Source organism: Oncorhynchus nerka, linkage group LG12 (assembly GCF_034236695.1).
Source record: "Oncorhynchus nerka isolate Pitt River linkage group LG12, Oner_Uvic_2.0, whole genome shotgun sequence".
Lineage (NCBI taxonomy): Eukaryota > Metazoa > Chordata > Actinopteri > Salmoniformes > Salmonidae > Oncorhynchus > Oncorhynchus nerka.
Genome location: NC_088407.1, coordinates 32,673,260 through 32,684,966, shown reverse-complemented (window position 1 = coordinate 32,684,966; position 11,707 = coordinate 32,673,260).

Below are 11,707 nucleotides of genomic sequence, written 5' to 3'. Positions count from 1 at the left end.
TTCTCCAAGTTTAATCCCCATTACCTTTCACCTCAATGCACACAGGACGCAATTTACCAGGACAGGCCAAAAGGCATTCTGGGATTTGTTTGGTTTAGTCATTAACGAAACACATTGCTAAATCCTAAACTGGACACATAACCAGCTAGCCAAAAAATAATATTACCACACAATTGTTTTATGTGATTAGGTGGGAATTTGAGCTTGTCATTTTTATGAAACTACAGTACAAATGCCGTTTGTTTAACCCTTTAACAGCAAATTAACCCCTGTTAAGGCCAGCTCGTCAGGTCAGCACAATAGAAGAAAAGGCTTGACATTATAAGCACATCACAGCTTAGTGCCAAGAGTTGCCCTCTCCCACAGATCGTGTGTGTGTGTGAAGTCTATGGTTGGGGAGATGGCAAGATTAAAGACCATGTTCTGAGATTTCAAATATCTATAAACGCTAGTAGGACACATAAATCTATGCCCCCCACCCCCCCCAATGAAAGCCTGTGGCTGCATCAGGGGATCAGTTGTAATGAAAAAAAGAGAGGAATTAATGGGGGAAAGATAATCTCCTGTTAACGATCATTGGCCCAATAGAACTCAACTATTCACATAGACGAACCCTACAACTGTTTGTTTATACGAAGGCTTTATTAGTTAGCAATTAGGCTACTGTGTTCTGTTTGAATCATAACCCGTCCCTCCATGAACCCTCAGTGTATGGAAGGAATCAACATCAGCATAATTGTTGAGCTCCTTACCATACAGGCCTGGAGGTCGACTCAAAGCCAGGTTAATTTCGCTGTATGGGATAAGTGCAGATAACACAGGAAGCACGTTTTATCCCTCAGGGCTGGAACAAAGGAGCACTTCTGATGGGTTATGTAGTCCACTGGAAATAAATAGGCTTATGGGACATTAGATCAATGTGCGTATATCAGAGTTAGTTCCAAGGCATATTTGCCTCGCCATAATTCCACTAATGCCTTTAGCAGTGCCAGGAACTGGGGTCAAAATGTTAACACAGCACTTATCATGTGGTTGGCATCACTTGCAGGTAGATAATTGCAGCACTAACCATTGTTTGAGATGGCGTTATTGGGTTAGATTAAAGGGCAATTTCCACTTTTCAAACTCATTCGCATTATCTCCAGCACAATACCCGTGTCTACGTACAGTATGTGAAAATTACACATTTCTAAAATGTCTGCCCGATGACATCATCAAAAGTTCAAACATTTTAAAAACAGTGTTTTTGAAGACAATACCCTGCACCTGGCTAGAAGTTCGTTACAGGTTTCCGAAAAAAAACACAATTATTTCACTTTTAATGTGATGTCACAGAGAAGTGTTTTTTTTAGGACATTATCTTTTTAACCACAGATCATAGAAACACACTGATAACGTAGACACTGGTTTGGTGCTGGAGATAATGCATTTGAGGTTGTAAATGGGCTAAATTGCCCATTAAGGTTTATCTGTGTTGGAAGCAAACCCTGTACATTTCCTATACTAATCTAATTGCGATTTGAGACTGTTTGGGGCCACAAGAGGAGCTTTTGATTAGGATTGGTAGCATCGAGCATCTGAACTTCAACAGCTTGCCCAACACATCCCGTTCAAACTGACCCGGTAGCCTTTGTGGTTCAGCTCATACTTGAAATAACCCTGCTTAGTTGGGGAAAGGTACTCAAACGACAGGCCTAATTCCTCTCAAATACAGGAATCGCGTGAGAAAGGAGGAAAGCACACTCAAGATAACATGGAAAAAAAATGCAGCTAACTCGAAAGTACACTACCCCCAAGGTCAAAGCACTTCTGTCATATTAGCTTGGACACGAGGTCCATATTTTTCAATAAATCATGCTATGAAGCCATTGCTGAGAGTGTAGGCTATTAGGCGGCTGTGCTTGATGTCTGTTTCCTCCAATGGGATTAATGAGGATGTTGATAATACATAATAAGTTAGTGCTATTTTTATAGGTCTTGTGAAACATATATTGTTGAGGCTACATTAAAGTTATAGGGTTTTACATGTGATAACTATTTCCACAATAAGGAGCAAGCCTACAGCTGTTAAAATATATACATGTTTTACTATTAAATTAGAATAATGCAACTTTATGCCATGAAATGTGATTAAACTGGTTTTTAAAGAGTTTCCTCTGAAATGACAGATTCATTGAATAGGCCTAACAGTTATTGGACTGCAATATAATATCCAAACTAGGGCACATAATTTGGCCCGAATAAGTATTTCTGCCATGTCTGCATATTTGCATATTGCAATATTATGATTTGATGGGCAATACTGTCCCAAAATCGGTTGGTATTTTTTTTATTAGTCCACTGTTGATACAATCCCAACATATTTTGTATGTTAGCAGTCAAGTTTTCATGGTTGGCCATGTGGCTGGTGACACTTTGCTTCTTTAAAGTCCAATATCTTATAAACTTGACTGCTGACATGCAAAAGACCTTGGCACTGTATAATCAGTGGACAAATTTAAAAAGTACCAAAAGTCAGTTTATGAGTGAAGTTTTCCTTTAATTAAGTTAAGCCTACTCCTGAGATGTTTCACTGGGTGCCCCGCTTGTGTGGATAGAGTTTGACGATCAGCCGCTTAATTTTACTCAGCTATTAAAGGGTAATTATTGATCAAGTATGGTAGGATAATTTGTTGCATTTGTAGTGTGGACCGTAATTTAAAATCAAGTGATATCAAATGATATTGGGTTCCTTAAATATTCAAACAGCCTGATACTATTATACATTAAAGGCAATCGTACTTTTTCAATCTTATTTAAGAAAACTATTTGACACTTGCTCTTACAGTTGCAAGCATTGCTTGTGGTTTGGTTGAAGTTATAAACCCCAACTGAAACATTAATTAGGGTTTTAAAACAACTCAGTATATGGACATATACTGTATCTGGTGGACACATTCATTATTTTAAGTTCATGTACTGTTAATACAAAAATGGAGGCTATTAGCATCATCAACAACAACAATAATAATAATATCTACTTATTAGTAGCAGTAGTTGTATTATCATTAACATCATCAAGTAACATGTCAACATCTCCATGCTCTCTCTCTCTCTCTCTCTCTCTCCGTCCAACAAACAATGATTTTATATTAAAAAGCCGAACAAAGATGTCATCTTGTAGCCTACTTCCTTCTTTCAATCAATTTGGGACAATCTATTGATTCTCCCTACGGAGTCTACACTCAACGGAGGAGCATCTGATATGATTAAACATACATGGGCAAGGAGCAAGCCAAGATAACCAGAAGCGACATGAAAGATGAGAGTCCACTTTTAATGTGTGCCTGGAGGACACCCGAATGCCTGGGAAAGTCGTGTTTTCCCTGTGCTTGTCACGCGAGTCCTTTTTACTCCTGCCTCCACCGCCCTCGGTATCTTACCGCAACTCTGACCCGAATCGCTCTCTTTTGACAAGGTGATTTTTTTTTATCGCTACCGAATCCATTCAAGGATAGCAACGACAACTGCCCTCGATTTGAGCACATTTAAAGTGCTTTTTATTAATTCATAATAGACTGCCAAGAGCGGAAGTTGGTTTTAGCCTATATAGGCTGTAACGAGGAGCCCTAAGTAGGCCTAGCATGAAACTATGAGTAAACTCACGAGTTAAAGGATACGAATAAGGATATTACTATGACATGCCCAAACGTATAGAAAACAATGAATGCATTTTGTATTGTATAAGGTGCGGGTTGAAATATCTTTAAAACTAGTGAAATAGCTATGGGATACTGCAGATATATAAACATGTTTGCATTTGCAATCTCAGGTGACTTAACAGTGACTTGGCTGGCCACATGGGAGTTTATCATACAAACTGGAGTAGAAAGTAGTAAAAATATGATAGGAAAGAGAATGAAAACGATTGGGAACTTTAATTTATGGGCTAAAGTTTGAGTGAACTTTATTCAAGGTTATGCCTACTTTAGCGATCAGTCCAAAGCGCTTGTTGTATAGTACAGGTAAGTAAGTATAGTAAGATTGAATGCACACATATATAATGAATGCACACATATATAATGGCCCGATTAGGCATTCAATAGGCTATATCCCTGTATTATACAGATGATATTTATGCACATAATTACACATGCATTACAATGTGATGTCTTCATTTGAAATGTTGGACATGAAAAATACTATATGAGGCTGCATGACATCTTTTGCAAAGTAAAGGTGGAACTCCAGCCACCCAACCGAAAGAGTGAGTTCCAACAGTAGGCCTGCATCAATACTCGACCACTAAACACTTCTGCACTTTTAGGATGGTAGAACCCCTGTATCTGGGATGTTAATATTTTCAGCCTATTCCTGATAATACTACTAATAATAGTAATATTCATACTTTCCGTAATCTAAAAATAATATAATCTCAACACAGTTAAATGCAAAAACTAAAGGCCCATGGAAGTACAAGTTCTGATGGTGAACTGTCCTAACATACCTCTGATTTGTCTGATTTGTCGGGGTTAATTCACAATAGCCTACAAAGAGAAGTTTGTTTTGTGTACAGTTCCAGAAAGGAAATAGCCCATGTTGCCCCAATAACTGGGTGCAGAGGGGAGACATTGATCCATGACGTTCTGGTTCAAAGATAGTGTACCCAAGACAGAACAAGAGAAAGATAGAGACAAAACAATTACGTGTCTTCCAATTTTTCGTTGTTATTTAACCGGTTTTAACAGCAAACGTTGAAATGGAACTGTCTCTTGCGCTATTACCGCAAAATATCTCGAATAATTATAGACTAAGGCATAACACAATTATTGAGTTTACACAACATAAAACTATGCAAACAATTTTGGAGCGCTCAAATTCAAACAAAGTGTCAATTTGTGAACGAAAATGTGGGCTATTCAATTAATTAGATTTTTAGGCTTACACGCGTCTAATTTAACATTGTATATTTGGTCTAGCCTACAACTCGGTTCATACACGCAGACGTAGACAACATATTACGTTAATATATATTCTGAATTTAGGTAGTATAGACCTACTGAGTGGTTTGATCCACGCAAAGGCCTAAACCGATATACTTACACCCTATTCTCACCGAACATTAATACATTAAAATAGTGATTAACTTACCTCTTTATGTGCCAAATAAATTGTTGCAATAGCCTAATTTCCTTGTTGCCTATTTCTCCCATACGTCTAACTTAAAATGAGTGAGTTGGCCTAGAGTATAAAGCTAGGTCGCTGGCTATGAGGGGTGGAAGTCCAAACATAGGGCCGAGAAGATGCAAATAGGTAATTTATTAATTACAGAACTGGTTCTTATTTTTTGAAACTGAGAGGCTTTAGGGGGAACTCAGATGTCAGCACTGATTTTCTTGCTCACCTGAGCGATTTATTTTTTCGACCAGGCAAGCGCGTTTCATGCTGCTTGATCAAAAACAACGGTGTCATCCCCACTTACTTTGACACTGCAACAAAGGGAAACCGAAAATTGTTTCCGAAAGCCTCTTTTCAAAGTAAAGGGCATGCACTCTAATGAACTAAAAGTAAGGGCCTATTCCAACAGGATGCTGAACTAGAAACAACACATTACTGGGATTCAATGTGCTAATGGCTTCGATTTTGCCTACATTTTTTATCTTATATTTTAAGGGAATATTTTCATTATATTTCGAGTATAGTGTTGAACTTCAATCAACGAACTTACGTGTGTAGCTTAATAATGGGGTCAATTCCCTACATGGCATTAGACCTAGGCAAGAAATGTGCTCTCTATGCCATGTGTTTGTAATGAAGCCTACAGTCATAGCAAGCACTATTGTGGCAAATTCATGGTGGACTTGGGAGACGTAAGCCAAAAGTCGCAGAGCACTCTCCAATTTGACCCTTAAAAAGTTCACCGTTTCCAATTAATAAAGTCAACAGGGATAGGGTAAAATGCTTTAATGGCGCTGTAAATCTCAATCATGCCAAATAATGCATAGAAATGAGCATAAGTAGCATACATCCTCTTTTCATTAAATGGTTAAGTAATGTGAAGGCAAAGAGACTGAGGGACACTGACAGGATATACAGTGTCTCATTTTCAAGTGTTTATTTAAAACATGTTGCAGTAATGTTGTAATATTTGATTGCAGGATGACCCTGAGCAGTCTGTGACAGCAGGTGTCAAAAGTTAAGATTGCTGCAGATTAAAAGGTTGGCTTGTTGTTATGACATGAGTTGCCGTTGGTCAAAGGATGTGTAACCCAGCTTTCCTGTATCAAAAGCTCAACAACACACATGGATGTTGTCACGACACCATCTGGATAGACCTATATCCACAACTGGCTGGGAATCATAAGGAGGATCTGTTCATTGTTAACAGTGTCTCCGTGTCCTCACTGTTAAACGAGTCACCCTGATACACTCATCTGGAGTCCATTGAGAATACACATAATTTGCAAGAAAGTGCAATAAGGCCAATGTCATGTCTAACTCTGCTGTTAATCCATTATGGCTCAAGGCCCAGGAGCTACAGTATACTGTTGGCACAGAGCTATAGCTAGATCTCAGAGACCAGTAGAGGTCCCAGTAGTGAGAATGACAAAATAATGTAATTCTTTAGTCAGAAGAGGGCAGCAATGTAGCCTCTACTACTATTTTGCATTGAGCATGTCTTTATGGTGGCCACAAAATCTATCTAGTCCTCAGTGGTGTAAACTACTTAAGTAAAAAATCATTTAAAGTACTACTTAAGTAGTTTTTTGAGGTATCTGTACTTTAGTTTGCTATTTATATTTTTGCCAACTTTTGCTTCGCTACATTCTTAAAGAAAATAATGTACTTTTTACTCAATACATTTTCCCTGACACTCAAAAGTACTCATTACATTTTGACACGAAAATGGTCCAATTCACACACTTATGAAGAGAACATCCCTGGACATCCCTACTGCCTCTGATCTGACAGATTCACTAAACATATATGCTTAGTTTGTAAATTATGTCTGAGTGTTGGAGTGTGCTCCTGTTTATCTATCAATTAAAACAAATATTTAAAAATTGTGCTGTCGGGTTTGCTTAATATAAGGAATTGTAAATGGTTTATACTTTTACCTTTGATACTTTAGTACATGTTAGCAATTCCATTTACTTTTGATACTTAAGTATATTTAAAACCAAAGACTTTTAGACTTTTACTCAAGTAGTATTTTACTGGGTGACGTTCACTTTTACTACTCATTTTCTATGAAGGTATCTTTACTTTTACTCAAGTATGACAACTGAGCACCTTTTCCACCACTGCTAGTCCTTCAGAGTGTCCAGGCGTTTGATCCAGCCCAGAACATACACACCCTGATCAAGCTAATCATGTTTTTGATTATGAAATGAATCAGGAGTGTTGGTGTTTGGTTGGAACAAAGGCCTGAAAACCCTAACTCTCAGGTGGCCACTTCTCATGTGGTAAGGCACCATCTTATGTCCCAGTGTTGTTTCTGCCAGTACAAGACTATAGGCTATTAATGTATACACATTTTATGCTTCCAAAATATATTTATTTATGTCAGTACCACAGGCAGGTACAGTGTAATTGGACATTGTTACATAATAATTATAACAAATCAGTGTGACCAGTGCTGTACTGTACCTGTGTAACTACCATAGATATCAGTGACACGTATTGTTAAGTTGGGGCCTCACAACACTACTCTACTGTAAATCATTTTAGTTTGTCCAGTAAGAGGGCTTTCATGCCCAATTACAAAGACAGAGTGAACTAATTTTACTAGCCCTGTTTACAATGTCTATCTTCTGTCACTGGGTGGCAGTATTGCACTATTACAAATCATGTAGATTTAATTTCATCATTCAACGGCTTTCAAACTATAGAGGATTGCATAATGACTACAGTATGTCCATAGCATACTATGGAACAGGTGTACTGTCTACCCAAGTAAATATAATAGGTAAAATATTGAATGATAAAAGTTTATAAGAAAGGACAACTATGTTGTACAAGATAGACATACAGTAAGTAGTGGCACAGACGAATGCAGGAAACGAGACGTGATCACCAACGGCTTTTAGATAAACAGCTACAATATGATGCTAGCTCTGTGCCATCTCATTATGTTGATATTTCATTTCCCTACAGACCTGGCATTGGTATAATCTCAGCAGCCACCAGTGAGAAGCTCATTAATAGATCATTCACTTGAGGGAATTGTTTAGGGCTTATTTATCAACAAAGCATTTTGGAACTGCATGGGAACAGAATTATATTATCATACACTAACGGTCAAAAGTTTTAGAAAACCTACTCATTCATGGGTTTTTCTTTAATTGTATTATTTTCTACATTGTAGAATAATAGTGAAGACATCAAAACTATGAAATAACACATGGCATCAGGTAGTAAACAAAAAAGTGTTAAACAAATCCAAATGGATTTTATATTTGAAATTCTTCAAATAGCCACCCTTTGCCTTGATGACAGCTTTGCACACTCTTGGCATTCTCTCAACCAGCTTCACCTGGAATGCTTTTCCAACAGTCTTGAAGGAGTTCCCACATATGCGGAGCACTTTTTGGCTGCTTTTCCATCCCAAACCATCTCAATTTGGTTGAGGTTGGGTGATTGTGGAGGCCAGGTCATCTGATGCAGCACTCCATCACTCTCCTTCTTGGTAAAATAGCCCTTACACAGACTGGATGATAGTCCCATTAAGCCCAAACCAGATGGGATGGCGTATTGCTGCAGAATGCTGTGGTAGCCATGCTGGTTAAGTGTGTCTTGAATTCTAAATAAATCACAGACCGTGTCACCAGCAAAGCACCCCCACACCATAACACCTCCTCCGCCATGCTTTAACGTGGGAAATACACATGCAGAGATCATCCGTTCACCCACAATGCGTCTCACAAAGACACGGTGGTTGGAACCAAAAATATCAGATTTGGACTCCAGACCAAAGCACAAATTTCCACAGGTCTAATTTCCATTTCTGGTGTTTCTTGGCCTGAACAAGTCTCTTCTTATTATTGAAGTCCTTCAGTAGTGGTTTCTTTGCAGAAATTCGACCATGAAGCCCTGATTCACACAGTCTCCTCTGAACAGTTGATGTTGAGATGGGTCTGTTACTTGAACTCAGTGAAGCATTTATTTGGGCTGCAATTTCTGAGTCTGGTAACTCTAATGAACTTATCCTCTGCAGCAGAGGTAACTCTGGGTATTCCATTCCTGTGGTGGTCCTCATGAGAGCCAGTTTCATCATAGCGCTGGATGGTTTTGCAACTTCACTTGAAGAAACTTTCAAAGTTCTTGAAATGTTCCACATTGACTGACCTTCATGTCTTAAAGTCAACTATGTGTCTTTCTATCCCTGTTCTCTCCTCTCTGCACAGACCATACAAACGCTCCACACCGCGTGGCCGCGGCCACTCTAATCTGGTGGTCCCAGCGCGCACGACCCACGTGGAGTTCCAGGTCTCCGGTAGCCTCTGGAACTGCCGATCTGCGGCCAACAAGGCAGAGTTCATCTCAGCCTATGCCTCCCTCCAGTCCCTCGACTTCTTGGCACTGACGGAAACATGGATCACCACAGATAACACTGCTACTCCTACTGCTCTCTCTTCGTCCGCCCACGTGTTCTCGCACACCCCGAGAGCTTCTGGTCAGCGGGGTGGTGGCACCGGGATCCTCATCTCTCCCAAGTGGTCATTCTCTCTTTCTCCCCTTACCCATCTGTCTATCGCCTCCTTTGAATTCCATGCTGTCACAGTTACCAGCCCTTTCAAGCTTAACATCCTTATCATTTATCGCCCTCCAGGTTCCCTCGGAGAGTTCATCAATGAGCTTGATGCCTTGATAAGCTCCTTTCCTGAGGACGGCTCACCTCTCACAGTTCTGGGCGACTTTAACCTCCCCACGTCTACCTTTGACTCATTCCTCTCTGCCTCCTTCTTTCCACTCCTCTCCTCTTTTGACCTCACCCTCTCACCTTCCCCCTCTACTCACAAGGCAGGCAATACGCTCGACCTCATCTTTACTAGATGCTGTTCTTCCACTAACCTCACTGCAACTCCCCTCCAAGTCTCCGACCACTACCTTGTATCCTTTTCCCTCTTGCTCTCATCCAACACTTCCCACACTGCCCCTACTCGGATGGTATCGCGCCGTCCCAATCCTCGCTCTCTCTCCCCCGCTACTCTCTCCTCTTCCATCCTATCATCTCTTCCCTCTGCTCAAACCTTCTCCAACCTATCTCCTGATTCTGCCTCCTCAACCCTCCTCTCCTCCCTTTCTGCATCCCTTGATTCTCTATGTCCCCTATCCTCCAGGCCGGCTCGGTCCTCCCCTCCTGCTCCGTGGCTCAACGACTCATTGCGAGCTCACAGAACAGGGCTCCGGGCAGCCGAGCGGAAATGGAGGAAAACTGCCTCCCTGCGGACCTGGCATCCTTTCACTCCCTCCTCTCTACATTTTCCTCTTCTGTCTCTGCTGCTAAAGCCACTTTCTACCACTCTAAATTCCAAGCATCTGCCTCTAACCCTAGGAAGCTCTTTGCCACCTTCTCCTCCCTCCTGAATCCTCCTCCCCTCCCCCTCCTCCCTCTCTGCAGATGACTTCGTCAACCATTTTGAAAAGAAGGTCGACGACATCCGATCCTCGTTTGCTAAGTCAAACGACACTGCTGGTTCTGCTCACACTGCCCTACCCTGTGCTCTGACCTCTTTCTCCCCTCTCTCCAGATGAAATCTCGCGTCTTGTGACGGCCGGCCGCCCAACAACCTGCCCGCTTGACCCTATTCCCTCCTCTCTTCTCCAGACCATTTCCGGAGACCTTCTCCCTTACCTCACCTCGCTCATCAACTCATCCCTGACCGCTGGCTCTTCAAGAGAGCGAGAGTTGCACCCCTTCTGAAAAAACCTACACTCGATCCCTCCGATGTCAACAACTACAGACCAGTATCCCTTCTTTCTTTTCTCTCCAAAACTCTTGAACGTGCCGTCCTTGGCCAGCTCTCCCGCTATCTCTCTCAGAATGACCTTCTTGATCCAAATCAGTCAGGTTTCAAGACTAGTCATTCAACTGAGACTGCTCTTCTCTGTATCACGGAGGCACTCCGCACTGCTAAAGCTAACTCTCTCTCCTCTGCTCTCATCCTTCTAGACCTATCGGCTGCCTTCGATACTGTGAACCATCAGATCCTCCTCTCCACCCTCTCCGAGTTGGGCATCTCCGGCGCGGCCCACGCTTGATTGCGTCCTACCTGACAGGTCGCTCCTACCAGGTGGCGTGGCGAGAATCTGTCTCCTCACCACGCTCTCACCACTGGCGTCCCCAGGGCTCTGTTCTAGGCCCTCTCCTATTCTCGCTATACACCAAGTCACTTGGCTCTGTCATAACCTCACATGGTCTCTCCTATCATTGCTATGCAGACGACACACAATTAATCTTCTCCTTTCCCCCTTCTGATGACCAGGTGGCGAATCGCATCTCTGCATGTCTGGCAGACATATCAGTGTGGATGACGGATCACCACCTCAAGCTGAACCTCGGCAAGACGGAGCTGCTCTTCCTCCCGGGAAGGACTGCCCATTCCATGATCTCGCCATCACGGTTGACAACTCCATTGTGTCCTCCTCCCAGAGCGCTAAGAACCTTGGCGTGATCCTGGATAACACCCTGTCGTTCTCAACTAACATCAAGGCGGTGGCCCGT